The following is a 20,946-nucleotide window of genomic DNA, read 5'->3' on the forward strand; positions in this document are numbered from 1 at the left end:
TGCATAGTGGACACATGGGCAGGGTGACATGCTCTGTATTACACAGTAACACTCCATAGTTTCTATTGGTGGCCAGTATGCATTGTACTACACACATTTTGGAACCTGACTACACATGTGTGTATGACATGGTTTGACAATGTGCTGTGGGTGATACGGTTACTAGCTGTCATTGTTTTGCATTCCGGTAGTATACATGACTTCAACAGCCTGACCATAACCAATCGTTAGCTGATGTCCTGACAACTGACACACAGATGTAGGACACACAGCAACATTTGGATCCTTCTTCTACTATACTATGCCAGTAACCAGTGGTATTCAGCTGCACACATTACTAAGACCACTCCTGTTCGGCATATGGCTCTCTTAGGTACAAGCAATCACAGTAGGGATAGGTTTGTCCACATGTGCTAATGCATACTGTGGCCTATACTGCATTCTCCAGGTGACACACACATCCTCCACAAGGGTATCATACAGACAGATACCTGTTGTCAAACCCATGCTGTAAAGCTATAGGCGAAACTAAGCGTAGTCATCCACCGTTACGGAACATAGTATCCCCACAGTACCACATAGGTAGTAGCCACCAACATCATGAACATGCAACCTAGTGTTACATCATCTCTCCTTTCATAATCACATTCCCTAAGGTATTTTGGAATCCCTCGGTGGATTACATAAGCAATCAGGGGTCTGCATGCATGTCCACAAAGGTTGTTGTACACCTATAATGCATAGTCATCATTGACAGACTCTGCTGCGTTTGAACAGGTCTGACATATACCTCGGCCATAAACCCTCACACACACAATTCAAAAGAAAACGTAATGAGTGTGTGTGACATGGATGACCTAGGCCAGGCATCACTGCAGTGGCTGGTCTTGTCACAAGCATACAGATGTGACCTAAGGTCTGTGAAGCAGCAGCACAGTTTGGCAAAGATGCCAACTGTGTATTTGGAAAAAGCAGGGTTCCCACACATGCATTACTTGAGGTAACATGTACGTATATGTATTTGCCTCACAGCTACCTCACATGTGCAATGCCTACTGATATGTCATATGGTAGTAAAAGCAAAACCCCCAACACAGTCACACACATAGAGAATACACACTCACCAAGTGCAGGATTCAAACCCCTACCTAACTACTTCATGATACTAGAGGAGTACACATCAACACATTGTGCTATACACATTACTGGGAAGTATCTTTTCCACAGGTATATTTGTAGGATGGTGACATAATCAGACTTGACAAAGAATAGTTTACCACTTTTAAGGTGTTTTGCTACTCTCCTAAAAGGTTGCTCCTTCCCAAGGGGACGACACACACACAGTTGTCAAGTGCAGGATTCAAACCCCTACTTAATGATACTAGAGGAATACACATTAGCATAACGTGCTCTACACATTATTGGGGGTTCACTTTTCCACAGGTATATTTGTAGGATGGTGACATCGTCAGACTTGACAGAGATTAGTTTACCACTTTTAAGGTGTTTTACTACTCTCCAAAACATTTGTTCCTTCCCAAGGAGATCACACACAAACACACAATTGTAGGATTCAAACCCCTACCTAACTACTTCATGATATTAGAGGAGTACGCATTAGCACGACACACTATACACATTACTGGGGGTTCCCTTTTCCACAGGTATATTTGTGGGATGGTGACATAATCAGACTTGATAGAGATTAGTTTACCACTTTTAAGATGTTTTCTACTCTCCAAAATGTTTGCTGCTTCCCAAGGAGACCACACACAAACACAGTTGTCAAGTGCAGGATTCAAACCCCTACCTAACTACTTCATGATACTAGAGGAGTACGCATTAGCATGACATGCTAAACACATTACTGGGGGTTCCCTTTTCCACAGGTATATTTGTAGGATGGTGACATAATCAGACTTGACAGAGATTAGTTTACCACTTTTAAGGTGTTTTACTACTCTCCAAAATGTTTGCTCCTTCCCAAGGAGACCACACACACTCATACTCACCAAGTGCAGGATTCAAACCACTACCTAACTACTTTATGATACTAGAGAGGTACGCATTTACACACCGCGCTATACACATTACTGTGGGTTATCTTTTACACAGGTTTATTTGTAGGATGGTGACATCATCAGACTGTACAAAGTGGGTTACATTAGGGGACATTAGGTGGGCTACATTGAAGGAATGTCTAAACACTTTGGCGCTATACACATTACTGTGGGTTATCTTTTACACAGGTTTATTTGTAGGATGGTGACATCATCAGACTGTACAAAGTGGGTTACATTAGGGGACATTAGGTGGGCTACATTGAAGGAATGTCTAAACACTTTGGCCATGTCATCATCAAAGGGGTATTTACTATCTACCTGTGTCCCCAGGGCCTTAATGACTTTCTCCGTACATACTGGATTACCACCTATGTGGTAATTTGTGTGCACTTTGTTGTACCCAAAGGGGATGACTATGCATTCTTTGGCATTCAGCTTGAGGGCATTGTTTTGACACCAGGTATCTGTCTCTGTAAGACATTTCTGGAGGATGTCTGTGTTAGCCGTGCAGTCGATTATGGACCACAGTTACCATTCATCTGCAGACCTGTTCAGCCATACACCTCCTGTGCTTGCCTGTACCTCTGAGCAGTATCTACTGAACAGGTGGGGTCTCAGGACCAAGACCTGTGGGATGCCATTTGTGACTGGCTTGGAGTTGGACGTGGCACCAGCAACTCTGAACATGTGTGTTTGATCTGTGAGCCACCTGGCCATCCATCTTGTGACATAGATGTTAATGTTCCAGTTGGTACACTTGTCCATGATGACAGAGTGGGAAATGGTGTGGAAAGTCCTTTGTGAGGTCCGGGTGGACTGTGTGGACTACTTTCACCTCCATCTATGTCCTTGGTAACTGTTTGAAATAAGTCAACTAGGTTTAGGAGCCAGGATCTGACTTTAACAAGGCAAAGTTGTGGAGAGTCCAGTGTCTGGAGGTCTCCAATGTCTCTGTTTATGGGTTCCATGACAATTTGCTCAATAGCTCTGTAAACCAGGCTGAGTAGACATGTTGGGCAATGGTGTCCATGTTCTGTTGTGACACCCCCTTTCTGGAGCTGGATGACTGTTTTTGTATGCCATTCTTTGGGTACATAGCCTGTGGTATACTTGTGTCTGGACAGTGAATGTGAGTAAGGGTCCAGTTCCTAATGGACCTAGTGTATGACGCAGCCTGGGACACCATCCAGTCACATTGATGCTGTGTTCTCAGCTTTGGTGAGGGCTGTCTTTACCTGCATGTCCATGACATCTGGGGCTCTGCATCCTTCTGTGATGGACACATGCCCTTTTAGGGGTGATGCGGGGGTGTTTACACTGAACTTGTCCCCCTGGATGTGGGCAATGAAAGTTGGTTTGGTGTATTTCTTTCCTTTTTTCAGTAGCTGACAGCATATTTGGAAGATGACACCTACATGTCTGGTATAACTACCGAAGGCTTTGTGGTTGTTATTCTTACATTCCTTGGCTATTTGTCTTTAGAAACTGTCCTTGGATTATTTTATGAGCTATCATTGTTTCTTCTTGATAATGATCAGTGATGCCTTTCCTTTAGTGAAGTTGGCTCTATCATGTGTTCGTTTCCTCCTTCTGTTGTCTAGCTTATTTATGGCCAAAAACCACCTGATTGTTGTCCTATTTTTGGAGGTGTGCATCTTGGTTTTATTTGTGATGTCTCATTCCATGCATCCCTGTAGATGCTCATAGGATGCACTTGTAAATGATTCTGCGGATTGTATACCATTATCTTATAGCAAGAGGGCTTTGGAACACTCCACTTTGGTCTTAGGAAGTGTGCGGTTTGCTTTTGCAAATGTCTTCACAGTGGTTTCATTGACTGGGTGGGGGGGGGGGGGCGGATGTGGATGTCCAGTGTGATTACATCATGATCTGATATTACAAGCGAGGGATTTATCTCTGTAGTGGAACACTGGTACCCCATGTTGGTGATGATCATGTCCAGTATGTTGTCACTTCTAGTGGGCATGGTGACCAGCTGTTCCAGGGTGTTAGGGTTTTTAAACTCTAGAAAACATTGGGTGAAGGATGTTGTACACGAGTAATTCCACCACTCACTCTTTGGGTAGCTGTAATCTCCTCATATAATGGTGTTTGATAGGACCTTTATACTTTCCACTGGTCTCTGGAATACTGAGTGAGGTTCCTGAGACAAGGTATGTGATCTGTAGCAGGCTACAATCTGATGGGCAGCTTTGGCCAATGTTAGTTGCACTTGCATGGTCTCCAAGACCTCATGCTGTGCCACTAACCTGAAGGCGTGGGTATCCATAGGGTAAATGGGTACACCCCTTCCTTTTGTATTTCACTCATGGTTTTGGGTCCAAAGGTAAGAGGGATTGTGAGTGTTTTACGTGGACCATATCCAACAGCTCTGTGTTTGACATAGCTTTGTATGTTAAGCAGTGAACATCTCTGAGTAGGCAATATGCAAGGGACTACGTATGGAGCATTTTGAGATGGTCTGTGTATGGCATGTATTTCAGGCCACTAATGCTCTTTGTGTGGTATTGCTGCTGGCTTTCCAGTTGTTGTAGTTGTCTTGTGAGGTACATAGCAACAGTGGCATTGTGCTCTATTATAGTTCTAGTGAGTGATGAGTGGAGGGGAACATTGTCCTCTTCTATTCTGCATGAGACACATTTTGTGATGAGGTGTGCCACATAGGAGGGTTTCTTGACTACTGTGGGAATGTGATTATCACAGTTGTATCCACTGTCCACCTGTGACCCAAGGTCTCTTGTCACACTTTCAGTGTGAGGTATACTACCACCTCTGTTGTAGTTCTGGCTACAGAGTTTTTAACATAGGGGATGACAATGCACCTTTTGGCATTGAGCTAGAGCCTATGGCTTTGACAACAGCCATCTGTCCCAGTGAGGCCCTTTTGTAGGATGTCCACATCTTTTGTGTTTACCATTATGGCTCCTGGTTTGCAGTCCTCTGGAAAATTCAGCAGCCACAGATCTACCATATTAATGTTTACTTCAGGGAAGTAGATACTACACAGCCTGGGAAGTTATCTGGTCCCATGGCTGCTGTGATACTGGCTTTGGAGAGTGTTTATTACCTGTGCAGCCATGATGACAGCAACTTTGCAGTCTTCCATTATAGAGATGTGCTCTTTCATGGGTGAGAAGGAGGGTACAGTTAACAGTGATCCTATCTGCCAGGATGTTGCCAATATCAGTTGGCTCTGTACATTTACTGCCATTGAGCTGTAACTCAGAACAGATCTGAGTGTAACCATTACATGAACCTGTCTGTTGGGCAGAGATCTCCTGAGTAGACAGTATGCCACAGAGTACAAATTGGGTTACATTCAGTCTTGTTGCATGGGGGCGACTATTTGAGGCCAGTAATCCTCTTGTTAAGGTACTTCATTGGTCTTTCTAGCTGCTGAACGTGCCTAGTCAGATTCATCGCAAGTGTATTGTGGTACTCTCTGACAGGTCTGATGACTGCTGAGTAGTGGGAACCTCCTTTGACCTACTTGCACAGACCTTGGCAGTTTGTGTGAGCACATAGCATGATTTTCCAACCACTTTGTGAATGTGTTTCTGGAAGTAGAGATGACTATCCACATTTGTCCATAGATCCCTAATTATCACATCCATATTTAGCCTGTGTGTGTGAGCATGCCCAGTATGACATTTACTTCGTTTCTTTAAGTGTGTGATCATGCCCAGTATGACCTTTCAGTGTGATGCTGAATGGAATCCACTACATTTGTTGGAGTGTGTGAGCACCCCCAGTATAGACATTTATACTATATGTGTATGGAAAATCAACTTGTATTTTTACAGCAGGGCTCACCTTTGTGTCATAGATCAACAGGGATCATGCTGTGCCTGCAGGGCTTCCATGCGACACTTTGCATAGACTTATCAACATTTCTACATACAGGTGGAACAGCTATTCTTTGCACATTTCTACCCAGGGGCACACCTGATTGTTACTGTGGGTGCACATAGGATGTGGGTTTCACCTGACACTTATACACATTTGCTATGCCTGCACTGCTATGTACAGGACACCATTTCAGTCTGTACTGTTGCCTATCGTAGTGGCTTGAGGCATACTACTGTACTACAGATGTTGTCGTCCAATGTCACGTATATTACACTGCGACTTCATAGCCTACACAACCCACATCACACCGCCTAGCCTGATGTTCTCGGTCTGCATAGGCGTGTGGGGGAGGTTACCCATTTGCCTCTTTAGGGGCATGATACAGCATTTCTTTATGTTTGCATTAGTGTACAATTGTCCTGCTGTGTCTGTGCCACTGAAATGCTATCATGGCTTAGTAGTTCAGTACTGTGATTATACTGCACAGTATCCTGGGTTCGAGCTCTGTCATTGCTTTTTATTTCCATGCTGGGCAGACCAGACTGCTTAAGGAACAGTAAAGCAGATATGAGCATGTTTAACTGACTTTGCTCAACTTTGCCCAACCTTGCCCAATGTTGCACGATGTTGCGCTAGTTGGCACGAGCAATTTTGTTTACATATACAAGAGATTGGTAAAAGCTGCTTAGCACTGCTTTTTATTGCTTAAAACATGGGCTGCCTATGTCGGATGCACATACTACACTCCCTATACATGTTTGGAAACAGGTAGTGTCAAGTTAGGCATCCCTATTATTTTATTTGCGAGTCAGAGGGAGGTATCATTTCCAGGGTTCCTACTGAGCCAGTGTATGTGCTATGCATTGCCTCTTTGCCAAGGCCAAGGCATACTGGGCATGCCTCCTTCTGCCTACTGGGGCAGGCTCAGGTTGTTCCTCCTCCAAGTCACGCTGTGCCTGTGCAGGCCTTGGCAATGGTGGGGGGCTGTTTGGCCCTGCCCCATGCTGTTCCTGCTGCAGCTGTTTTCACAGGATCATATTGTGTAGCATGGCACATACCATGACAATTTGGGTACATGTAGTTGGTGAGTACTGCAAGGCTCCACCAGATGTGTCCAGGCAATGGAACTGTGACTTGAGCATCCCAAACACATGCTCTATTACATTTTGTGTTTGTGCGTGTGCCTCATTATGGTGTTCTTGTTCAGGTGTGTGTGCATTTCTGATGGGTGTCATCAGCCACAGCTCCAGTGCGTATACAGCATCCCCCACTAAGTGACCGTCAGGGATGTCCCCATTGGCAAATGTCTGGTACAGCTGCGACAGATGCCAGATATGGGAATCGTGGTAGCTTCCAGGGCAGCCAGCACACACATTCAGTATTATGCCCTTGGCATCACACACGACCTGGCAGTTGATGGAGTGGAAGCCCTTGTGGTTGATGTAGGCCCTACCCCGCTCACCGGCTGGTGCCTTGATGTGTATGTGCATGCAGTCAATTGCACCCACTACCTCAGGGTATTCCGCTATTTGATGGAAGAGATGCATGTTGCTGGCCAATACCTCATGGGAATTGGGGAAATATACATGATCACCGACATGTTCTGACATGGCATTCAGGAATTGGTGCAGTACTCTGGATACTGATGCCTGTGAAATCCCCATCATATCACCAGTTGGTCTCTGGAAGGTACCTGTTGCTAGTATTCTTAGGCCAACACATACCTTGGTTTCCACTGGAATGGGTTCCCCTCTGTTGGTTCTGTGTGTGAGGCATGGCCTGCACAGCTCAACAATTTGCTGCAGGAGCTCTCTGTCCACTCTATAACACTCCACTATCTCCAGCTCATGTAGCCCCTTGTGGGTTACCCTGGGTCTGTACACTCTTCTCTTTCTCCTCACTGTGGGTTGCTCAGCAGCATTCGCAATGGCACCACCCTCAGCATCTTGCACATGTCGCCTTATAATAGCAATGGCAGCCCCTAACATTTTTTTGTCTCAGTTAAGCTTTTTAAGTTTTCACTTCTCTTTGTAGACTGCAGTGTTGCAGTGTTTCTGAGAAAAACATGGGGGAATGTTGTTTGCAGAGTTTTAAGTGCTGGGCTGGGCTAGGCTAGTGTACTGCCTGTGTAATTGGCTGATTCTGATTGATTTCACCTGGCAGCTCTGCTAGTTCTCCTTGGTTAACTTCCTACTACTTCCTTTTCCCATTTCTGTTTCCACAAGGGGCAGTGCAGCGCAAACAAGTGCAAACACGTGCACACGAGCGCACACGTATGCACACAGGCTTACACGGACTTTGGCGGGTGCACAATCATGCATACACACTTAGACAGCCTTACACAGGCTTACATGGGTGCACACATGCGCACACAGGCTTAGACCGGTTTACAGGCACGCACACGTGCGCACGCAGTGTAAGCAGCTTTGCAAGAAACTTCAGTGATAGCCACAGCGTACACCTTCGGTTTCTGGGTTTCAGTTTAGACAACTGTAGACATGCCTCTTCCAGTCCTGAGTACCTCATAGCAAACACATGCCACTCTGCTCCAATAAGCTTACAGTCTTTTTGATACATACCCCCTCATGATGTCACCTATCTTCTACTCTGTTACTCCCCTAATCCTACTCTTACACTCTTGGGACATGGTTCACATGGCAGGGGAATTTTGGATTCACTATCCTTGATTGCCTGCTAATGCTTGGTTACATCTCTCAGACTGAGCTTTCCCCCTTAGCAACCACTACTCAGTCGCCATGTTGTCTTCAGCCTGCCATTCACCTGCATGGCAGATGGAATATTTTGAATGAAATACCTATTTGTGGCTTTTATTTTTTGTTTTTTAGGTTTTTAGAATGCCACACGTTTGCACGGTGCTGCGCTACACTTAAACATCGGAGATCAAGGAATAAAAATTATTTTTTTTATTATTTTGCAATGGATAAAAATGCCAGTGGCCATATATTTGGCCATTAGCATGCTTCCTCAACTGGATGCATCCTTTATTTGGAGCTGTCATAGCTCCGTTTTGCTATTTGCAGAATGGTACTCAGTTGCCAACCGAGTACATTTCTGCAAATAACACTACTCTTACTCGGTCAGGTTAGTGTTTCCTGGATTACAAATTTACCTCATTTTCATAGCTTTTAGCAGCAAATGAGGTAATTTGTATAAACTAACTGTCCATGCAAGAGTCGTTTTTGGAGCTCTCTTGCACGCCCCTGCCGGCTGTTCCTGGATCACTTGGCAGACATGTTGGCTTGCTGGAGTCTTACTCTACTCTTAGACTCCGTGCAAGCCTTCGTGAATCCAGCCCACAATCTTTCAAATATCTTTTTTATTTCTGTTTTAGATATATTTCCACATTCAATGCACAGTACATTAAATTCCCTTCATCAATCTGTACAGTGAAAAAAATCTGATGTCCAGAAGTAATATATTAATGCAGAGATCTAGTCGTGCCATATTCTTAATTATTCATTTGACTAGAATTATAAATATAGAAAAATTAAGTTAAAAAAGCAAAGAATAAATAAATAAATAAATAAATAAATAAATAAAAGAAAGAAAGCAATGCTCTGTGTGTATTAAGATAAGAAATGCATGTATCCAATTCATGTTTTTATCCATTACTTTCACTGGTAATCCCACTGCCACTCAGGCTTATCATAATTAATATTATACCCTTGCTTGAATAAATCTGTTCTGTATTGTCACAACATTTTCCTCATATCTGTCTGTTACAATTACTAGAATATGTGTAGGTAACTAAAATGTGTTGGTTTGCATCTATCTTAGCACCTTATATTAGTTTATGAAATGTTTACAATAGTGGATTGGTTCTTGTTCCCCAAGTAGATTGTAGAAGATGTTGTTTCTTCTGGTTCAGCGCAACTGTTGAAAGTATGTGGGAAGTGAGAGGGAAAATGGGAGAATGTCTTTTTCAGAGTGCGCAGAGTTGAATAAATTTAAAGGCACCTTGTAAAATGCCCTTGGTCAAATGCTGGGCGAACACATTGAAGTTACCAAGGAAATGATGCTGATGAGTTGGAGTAGGGAAGTTAGAATGTTAGGACATTATTAACTGTAATTATGTTAGCAGCCAAAAAGAGATAACTGGAAAGTGGAAATAGAAGGTTAGTCCAACTGTAAAAGATATGCTAGGTATTATAAAGGAGATAAAGCCACTGGAGAGAGTCTTGTTAGACACAGGAAAGAACAAGATGCCGACACTTAAATGGAATGTATGACACCGTTTCATACACAATGAGGACCAGAGTGATGGGAAAGAAAGCAAAGCTGGGGAGAACGGGAAATGGTGCAAAAAAGAGTAGTGAATGCATATGTATATATGGTTGGAAAATGTATCTAGTATGAAATGTTAAAAGGTGCATGAAAAAGTAAATATATAAATCAGTTAGTATACGATCATAGTATGATGCCGATGATGATTTTGGATAAATGTTGTCCATTATCTTAGTAAGCTTAATAAGCTTGCATTAAAAAAAAAAATGCAAACACAACCAGGGTCGAAGAAAATGGAGAATCTTTTCAGAAGTCAGTTATCAAGTCAAATTGCTTTATTTCCCCATTAATTCTTAGACATGCATATGCAATACAATATAAAGCATATAATGTATCAAATCTTGAGGGGGAGTTATAACAAAATAGAACCAGGAAAATTTACTTCCTAGTAATACAGTCAAAGACTTTAGATACATCCAGGTTGGTAATAGCTGGCTGATAGCAAATAATTTTAGAATTTTCAACATATAACAAGATTGCTTGTAAATATTTATTGGCCAAAAATGAAGATCACCCCCCCTTCTCAAAAACTTGACATAGTGATAATATTTTACCTAATGCTTTCATCAAGTATTTATTTATTATCTTTGCACTTATTCTGTAGTTTATATTTAAGACTGATATCAGTTCATAGGTTCATAGGTAGGTACTAGGCTACTGGCCCTAGGGCCTATATAAGCCTAACCAAACGGTACCCTGACTTTCGCCACCCAAGAAAATTATTTTCCTGTGCCCCTGTCGAGCAGAGCCACAGAAGTGATCCCTGGGGTAAATTTCCTAACTCCCATTCAGTCATCAAGATTGTTCTTTAAGAGTGCTAATGAGGAGCTTTGTTTGATATAGATAGGTAGTTTGCTCCAGAGTATGAGAAGTCTCTGGGACAGGAATCTATCCCTCCAGCATGTTCTGTTTATTGCGGTGACAAGGTTTAGGCCCCTAGAGCATGTAGCTTGGAGGGATTGGGATTTCTTTAAGTGGAGCATGTCCAACAGCTCTGGGTTTGACATAGCTTTGTATGTTAGGCAGAGATCGCCTCTGAGTAGGTGATATGCGATGGAGTAAAGCTGAAGTTTTTTTAGATGGTCTGCGTAGGGCATCTGTTTGAAGCTGGTAATCCTCTTTGTGAGATATTTCTGCAGCCTTTCCATTTGTTGATGTCCTGTGAGGTACATACCAAAAGGAGCGTTGTACTCTATAATGGGTCTAATGTGTGATGAGTAGAGGGGAACCATGACCTCTTTTTTTCTGGAAGAGAAACCTTTTGTGATGAGGTGTGCCATGTAGAAGGATTTCCTGACTACTGTGGTGATGTGATTATCAAAGGAGAGACTACTATCTACCTGTGTCCCAAGGTCTCTTATCAAACTTTCTTTGTTGAGTAGACTACCGCCTATGTGGTAGTTCATGTGTACAGAGTTTTTACCAAAAGGGATGACAGTGCACTTTTTGGCATTGAGCTTGAGGCCATGGCTGTGACACCAGGCATCTGTCTCAGTGAGGCCCTTTTGTAGGATGTCTACATTGTTAGGAGTTTTGATTATGGCTCCTAGTTTGCAGTCATCTGCGAACTTTGTTAGCCAAAGACCTTCTGTGTTAGCCTGTACTTCAGAGAAGTAGATACCAAACAGGAGAGAACCCAGGACTGAACTCTGTGGTACTCCACTTATCACTGGTCCGAAGTTGGGTTTAGAGTCTGCTACTTTCACGGTGTGTGTTCTGTCAGTGAGCCAGTTGGCAACCCATCTTGTGACATAGGGATTTATACCTAGTTTAGTGAGTTTATCTATAATTCCAGAATGGGGATGGTGTTGAAAGCCTTAGCAAGATGTGGCTAGGCTGTGTGAACCACCTTACCCTCATCTACGGCTTTGGTGATCACTTGAAAGATGTCTATCAGGTTTAGAAGACATGATCTGCCTTTTACAAACCCAAACTGGTAGGGTCCAGAGTTTGGAGATTACCAATGTCATTGTTTATAAGTTCCATGATGATATATTCCATAGCCTTGCAGACGAGGCATGTCAAAGCTAATGGGGCGGTAGATCCCGGGGTCCATGGTGGCTCCCCCTTTGTGGAGTGGGATAACCTTTGCAGTGTGCCATTCAGTGGGCACAAAGCCTGAGGTGAGGCTATGACTGAACATGGTACGTAGGTGGTGTGCCAGTTCATTCTGTAGTTCATGTAGAATGTAGCCTAGGATGTTGTCAGGTCCCATGGATGCTGTGTTCTTGGCTTTGGAGAGTGTGTTTTTTACCTGTCCAGCCATGATTACAGGCACTTTGCATTCTTCTGGTATAGAGATGGGCCCTTTTGGGGAGTGAGAGAGTGATAAAGTTAGCAATGAACCTATCTGCCAGGATGTTGGCAATATCAGTTGGTTCTGTATATTTAGTGCCATTGTGCTGTAATTCAGATCATATCTGAATGTTGCCATTGAGATTCTTGGCATAGCTATAGAATGCTTTGTGGTTGTCTTTAGAATCAGTGGCGATTTTGTTTTTGTAACTAGCATTGGAGGATTTTATGAGAGATCTCAGCTTCTTACTGAGTCTGACCTAGGAGTTCCTCCAATCATGGGATTTTGCTCTCTTTTGCAACAGTTTCATTCTTCTGTTGTAGAGTTTGTTTAAGGCAGGAGACCACCAGATTGGCTTCCTTTTTTTAGAGGATAGCATCTTGGTTCTGTTAGGGATTGCACGATCCATGCACTCGTGTAAGTGCTTATAAAGTGCATTTGTATAGGATTCAGCAGTTGTACCTCTATTGTCCGTCAGCATGGGTGTCATGAAGTTTGCCACTTCTGTCTTTAGAAGCGTGAAGTTGGCTTTGGAGAAATTTTTTATGGTGGTTTCCCTAATGGGGGGTGGGGGTGGGATGTGGATGTCTGGGGTGATTAGCTTGTGGTTGGATCTGACCAACGAGGAACTGACCTCTGGTGTGGAACACCATTTTCCCATGTTGGTAATGACCAGGTCTAGGATGTTGCTGCCCCTGGTGGGGGTGTGGATAAGTTGATCCAAGGCATTGGAATTTATGAATTCCAGAAAACGGTGAGCACAAGAGTTGGTACATGAGTAGTTTTCTCAGTTAATGGTGGGGTAGTTGAAATTGCCCATTATTAGGGTGTTAGGTTGTACCCTAATATTTTCCTGTGTATCAAGAAATGAGGAGTGGGAATCCTAGGGCATGGTGGAGGATCTGTAGCAAGCTACAATTTGGATTGCAGTCTTGCCCAGAGTTAGTTGCACTTGTATAATCCTGGATGCATTATGATGAGCAACTAGCCTGGAGTTGTGGATATCCTTAATGAATATGGACACACCTCTGCCTTTAGTGTTTTGGTCCAGGTTAGGTGACTGAAAGGTGTGGTATGAATTATAGCCTGATAATGCAGGGGTGCTCTCTGGAGCCTTGAAACAGGTCTCTGTCACTGCACAGATGTCGATGTTCTCCATTTTAAGGAGTGCCTCGAGTGAGTGCATTTTGAAGTTTAGACTTCTAGCACTGAGTAGCATTACCCTCAGATTTTGCTTGCTCAGACTTCTTTATTTCTTTCTCCTCTTTACAAATCTGAGCCACCTCAGTCACTTTCATCAAACTAGGCATCTTCCATCCTGGTATAGACATGCACTAAGTCAGTGTCAACATACAGGTACATAATGCATCCACATATTTATTTGTTCTTGTTTTGTTAGCAGGATTAGCGCTGTTGGGCCAAAGTCCATGAAATGTATCCATTGGGCCCAGTGATTTTATTTCATGTGTACTGGCACAAGGGTGTAGCTCGGCATATTCCTTGTACTCTACTGAGTACAATTTTCTACATATTACTTAGAAAAGCATAGCCTTTTTGGGACATAATATGTTCAGAACTGTCTAAATTAATGCCTCTAATAAGAGGGAAAGTGATACAAACATCTTTTAAGTGACTGGGGGGGGGTGTTTTCATTTTTTAGCTGAGAGGTGGGTTGGGGATCAGCAATAAGAGCACATGATTATGAAATTATATTCTCTGGCTATATCCCTGTACTAACAGTCTGTTTTATATCCTGCAGCTACTCTGAAACTCAAGCATAATTCAACAACTGTGGAGTACCATTTAGCCAGTGGTATAATTTATTGGCTGCTGTTCCCATTTATTAGTATACAGCAAGTGGAAATTAAAAGCAATTACTTCTTGAATATTATTAAATTTGTTATAAAGCCTTCTTTAGCTATGTTAGAAAGCTGGGTGGAAACTCCCAGATATGCTCAGAATTAGTCCAAAATGATAAAAAAATCACTGAACCCACAGACATTGCCAACATACTGGCAGACAGGTTCAGTGCAAATTTCTCCCCTCCCTCCCCCCAAAAGGAGAAATATCTATCCCACCAGAGTTTAGCCTCCCAAACATCTCAGATGCCCAGGTGAGAGCTGCTCTCTCTAAAGCAAAAAACACAGCATCAATGGGACCGGACGGTGTCCCCGGCTGTGTGCTACACGAACTCAATGAGGAACTAAACCCACACATAAGGCTGCTGTTTAATCTTAGCCTTACTACAGGATACGCACTCCAAAGAATGGCGACGGCAACTGTGGTCCCACTCCACAAAGGCGGTGCTTCTACGGACCCTGGAAATTACCGCCCCATAAGCTTGACGAGCCTTGTCTGCAAAGCTATGGAGAGGATCATAATGGAACTCATAAATAAAGACATTGGGGACCTACAGACACTGGATCCTACCCAATTTGGCTTTGTCAAGGGCAGATCCTGCCTCTTGAACTTGGTCGACTTTTTCGAAAGTCACTAAGGCCATTGATGAGGGTAAGGCAGTTCACACAGCCTACCTTGACCTAGCAAAAGTGTTCGACACAATACCCCACTTGGGCATCATAGAAAAGCTCACCAGCTTAGATGTAAACCCATATGTCACAAGATGGGTTGCAAACTGGCTCAAGGACAGAACACACAGGGTTAGAGTTGCTGGTGCCATGTCAGACTAAGCCGGTCACGAGCGGTGTCCCACAGGGCTCAGTCCTGGGCCCCCTCTTGTTCGGCATTTATTTTTCTGAAGTGCAGGCAAACATAAAGGGATTGTGGCTGACAAAATTTGCAGATGACTGCAAACTGGGCACCATAATTGACACTCCATCAGACACAGACATCCTCCAGAAAGGTCTCATAGAAATGGATAACTGGTGCCAGAGCCATGGCCTTAAGCTAAATGCCAAAATGTATAGTCATACCCTTTGGGAAAAACAAGGTAACCCCTAATTACCACATAGGTGGTAATCCATTAAACATGGAAGAAGTTATCAGGGACCTGGGGACCCAAGTTGACAGTAACCTCTCTTTTGACACTCACATTGCCAAAGTGGTTAGGAAGACCTTCTACATTGCCCACCTGATCATGAAGGGATTCACATCCAGATCAGGAGAGGTCATTGTACCCCTGTACTCTTCACTTATCAGACCAATGATTGAGTACAACACCCCATTCGGAATGTACCTTACCCGATACCTGCAGCAGTTGGAAAGACCCCAAAAGTTCCTCACCAAAAGAATAAAGGGGCTCAAACATATGTCATACGATGCCCGACTGAAGAAACTCCAGCTCTATTCAGTCGCATACCGTCTGCTCAGAGGTGATCTGTGCCTGACATACAAGGCCATGTCCAACCCGGAATTAATGGACATGCTCCACCTCAAAAAATCCAAATCCACCAGAGCCACGAGAGCAAGAGACTTAAACCTCAACACGGATATAAATAGGACGTGCTGGAGGGACAGATTCAACACCCAGAGACTCCCTACACTGTGGAACAGAATCCCAGTCCATGTGAGGCAGAGCCCCTCACTGACTCTGTTCAAGAGAAATCTTGACGAGTGGATGGGAGATCGTAGGTTTACCCCGGGAATCATCTCTGTATCACTGCTGGACAGAGGCACAGCAAAACTAATGGGTATAGTATTCTCATCCTAAGGGGTGGTGAAAGCCACACACACTCTGGCTAGGCTTATAAATGCCCTAGGGCAGATAGCCTAGTATGAACCTATGAACCTATGAACCTATAAGTACAGTTTTAAAGCAAAAATGCTCGACCTTCCATAATATAAAATAAAATGAGTTTATTAAAAGTCAGATTAAGCGCTTTCGCCCACACACCATGGGCTTCATCAAAATTTGATTCTTCAATTAAAATCACACAATTTTACAATCAATCAACTGAGTGAAAACTATAGTGTCACATAGGTTCATAGGTTCTTAGGTAGGTACTAGGCTATCGGCCCTGGGGCCTATATAAGCCTAACCAAAAAGGTTCCCTGGCTTTCACCACCCAAAAAAATTATTTTCCTGTGCCCTTGTCAAGCAGCGCCGCAGAGAAGTGAGAATTAAACCCTGTACTTTGGGTCTGTGAAGTAAACACCTTGACCACTAGGTCAGCCCCTAACCTCAATTAAAATTGTATCTCTTTAATCAATGAGATCTTAGCAGACATGCAAATCGAACCTTGCACCTTAGGCAAACACCTTAACCACTGTGCCATGTGATGTTTTGCATGTTGTAATAATACGTGTAATACTATGAACACTGTCAAACTATGACCAAAACATGGAGACACAGGTAGAACCATTACACACATTGGGATTCCGAAGGATCAGAACCATCCATAGCAGTATCAGAGCAAGGGAAACAGATACAAGGAGAAACAACACAGGAGATACTTAACAGCCATAAGGTCATTTATACATATCAGAATTTTAACATCTATAATTATACATCTCTGGAGCTTACTAAAGAATATTTTTCAGTATTTACCAAAGGGATGAAATTTGTACCCACTGACACATTTAACTTAGTGGACACTCTTATAGAAACAAACTTATTTTTAAGGAAGTTAAACTTGGCAGTATACTTTAAGGACAAGGGAATACATAATGACCCAGATTTTATCAAGAGACAAAATACTTTTAATCCACCTTTACATCTGACTATTTCTACTTTAGAAAAAGTTGTAATAGAAGATATGTATAAGTTTTATGAGGAAAGCAAATACAGAGAAAAATATGGAGGATTTAATTTGAATAAAGCCGAATGGGAAGTTATGCAGTATGTGTGTAAGGATTCATCTATTAGAATTATGAAACCCGATAAAAGTGGGGGCATTGTATTATGTTATAATACTGACTAGATAGATAAAATGTATAACATACTGAACAATACAGACAGGTACACAGTGTCCTCTTTAAACAAAATCAATATAGCTTATAGAAGAATTGATTCTTATTTAGAGAAATATCTCTTGGAAGATAGACTCTCCAGTGATATTTATAATTTTCTTAAAGTAGAAAAACCTGTGATTGCATCAATAGTAGAAATACCCAAAGTGCATAAAAACATTATGGAAAATCCTCTATGCCCAATTGTTTCTGGAAGCAAATCAAAAACCTTCCCCTTTGGCATACATATTGATAAGTGGCTTAAAGGAATATACGATCAAGTGAATCATATTGTTAAAGATTCTTAGGATTTTTTTAAGTAGACTTACGAGACAGATATGGGACGATGATTTAATTTTTGTAACAACTGATGTTATAGATCTATTTTCATGTATACCTAAAGATGAAGGACTCAACAGTTTTATGAACAGTATGAGAGAATTTTCAGGACTCGATTGAAAAAAGATCAAACTCACTACTGAGTTTATGTCTATTGTGTTAGAACACAATTATATATATTTTGAAGGAGAATACTACCAACAAGGCAGAGGTGCAGCTATGGGTGCATCTTGCACCCCCATCTATGCCAACTTAGTATTACTTGATTGGGAAATGCAACATGTTCTTCATAGTAAGTATACAGACAACATTAAGTGTTACATCAGAATTTTGGATGACATATTTGTTCTCTTGAAAGGTAGTGAGAATACTATTAAGGAATTTATTGAATAGTTGAACAATTTGATTAACTACCTGGAATTTACACGTACATATAGTCAACAAGGCCTTCCCTTATCGAATACATATATATCCCACACTAAAGATGGATTTAAATCTACCCTATATAGAAAGTCTACTTTTAGTAATAACTATTTGGAATGTACAAGTTGCCACCCTTATTCACAAAAGGGAAGTATAATTAAAGGTCAGTGTATAAGGGTGGCATGAATGACATCACTATATGAAGATATAGTCAGAGTTTTTCAATATATTGGTAAAATGTTTGCAGATAGAGGGTATTCTACAAAAGTAGTTGTTACTAATACCATTAATTATGTGAAAGAGCAATGGGGAAATAGATATCCTCCAATTTTGGGAACAGGTTTATTTACAGTTCAAAGAAATGAGAATAACATTTACGAGAGCTTGTGTTTTAGACTACAATTCAGTGGCACAGAGTGTTAGGGATATTATCACCAAAAATTGGAATATCTTGAAATGTGACAGAGAGGTATATAATATAGTAGGAGAAACACCTATTTTTTGTATATATAACTGGTAAGAACCTAAAGAATAAATGTGAGGGTCATTGTAATATACCATTTAGAGATGATACACACAAGGGTACTAAGAAATGTGGAAGCTGTAGTCTATGCTTTGCAATATGGAAAACAGAAAAATCACACTTGAAAATGTAAATAAAACATTGATATATTTTAAAAAAGGAAATAGCAATACCCAGTATGTAGTCTATTTAGATAAATACATTTCATGCCCCGCATATTATGTGGATAAAACTAATAGATCATTAAAAAATAGGATATATGAACATCAATATAAAATAAAGAAATGTAACAGATATATAGACATTTAGTAGCAAGCCCAGAGTGTACAATGTTCAAATTTTCTATATTAGATACTTTAAAAATTAATCCTAGAAATGGCAATTATAAAATAAGGAGGTAAGGTGGCAGTTGCTGTTAAATGCCACTAGTTTTCCTGGTATTAATGACACTATTTCTATTAAACCTGTCCTGCAAGCTAGAGCTTATATACAATAATTAAATTATCATAATAGATATATACAATATGTAGTAATGGTGGAGAGTTTCTACACTTACATATTTTAGATAAGGAATTGGATTTATTGTTTTATGTATGTTTGATAGTGTTCATAGTATTTCACATATTATTAGAATATGTGACACCATAGTTTTCACTCATTGGTTGATTCATTGTATAAATTGTGTGATTTTAATTGAAGAATCAGATTCTGATGAAACCTACAGTGTGTGGGCGAAAGGGCTTAATCTGACTTTTAATAAACTCATTTTATTTTATATTACAGAAGGTCGAGCATTTTTGCTTTAGAGTTGTGCTTCAGTGAGCATCCAGGACTGTTATTAAATGGTTTGGTGGGTTTATTCATGGTGACGTTTTGTCTACATTTCTGTGTGTTTGTTTATAAGTACAGTTACTACCTGCCCTTTTTTTTCTGGATTATCTGGAAATACTGCTCATTATCGGCTCTCCAGCAGAGCAAGGGAATCTTGTTTTTTGAAGCATCTAAAGCATTGTTTAAAGTATTTTCTTGCTTTATCAGTGCATGCAGTGTTTACTTGCAATGTCAACAAATCTGTGAGGAACATCAACAACACGACTGCTTACTTGTAACCATGTACCCGTATTGTTGACTGGCTAACAGGCTTAACAGATGGAAGAAATATCCAGTTACAACAAAGCAATGCAGAAAAGCCCAAGTAATCTAATAATTCATATAGGGGCACTCTGTGTATCTTTTCTTCATTAAAAAAATATTCTTCATCAGAGTAGCTTAAGAGGCCAGATGTATGACTATATAGGGGTCTGTGCAAGAGCCTAAAACTAACAATTCTCAGTGGTGGACACAGTCTCTGTAGTTTGTGGGGGCTGGAGACACTGTGGTAATTATTTCTTTTATTTTCCACACTGTCAAATGTCAGATGTATGTGTAGAAGGTCACGGTAGCTTGTGTGGGCCTAGGACAGTGTGATCATTTCTTTAACTTTTCTCAAATTCAAACTACAGAGGTGTGCACAGAAGGTTACAATAGCTTGTGTTGGGGTAATTTGCTGTCTAGAGGCAACAGGTTAAAGTGCATTACTGTCATCTTTATTGTTTCACTTTCTTTACATCCAAAATTAGAGGTATACATGTAGTGATGTACACCAACTTTTTGCTTCTAGACATGTTATAGTGACCTGCGCACACTTCTGAGGTTTGGTTTTGAGGAAAGCTAAAGAACTTATAACCGCAATTTCCCCGCTGTTTCATTTCAGGGTCAGGATGAGGAGGCACACTGTATATGAACATCTAACAGCAACACGTTGAAATATGTTACTTTGTTCTATGTGTTCATTCATGTTCATTCCAGTCTGAAATCAGAATAGTCTACAGAAGGTGTCTGTCTTTTGGGGTTGGGGTGAAAAGGCATTCCATGTAGTTGTATGATAGCAGCAACTTGAAATACGTGTGTGTGTGTGTGTGTGTGTGTGTGTGTGTGTGTGTGTTTGTGCTCGCACGCGCGCACACACACACACACACACACACACACACACACACACACACACACACACACACACCTTATATACATATATATTACTATGACCATTATTTCTTTCATTTTCATCCTAATCTAACAGCAGTGTTGCACACAAGGTGACTATCTTTTTTCTGGGAGGGAGAGGCAAACTCTCTGCACAGATGTGACTTATGTGCCCCGGGAGCATTTTTCTTCTTAGTTTA

This window comes from Protopterus annectens, chromosome 14.part0 (genome assembly GCF_019279795.1).
Source record: "Protopterus annectens isolate FY-2018-M chromosome 14.part0, PAN1.0, whole genome shotgun sequence".
Lineage (NCBI taxonomy): Eukaryota > Metazoa > Chordata > Ceratodontiformes > Protopteridae > Protopterus > Protopterus annectens.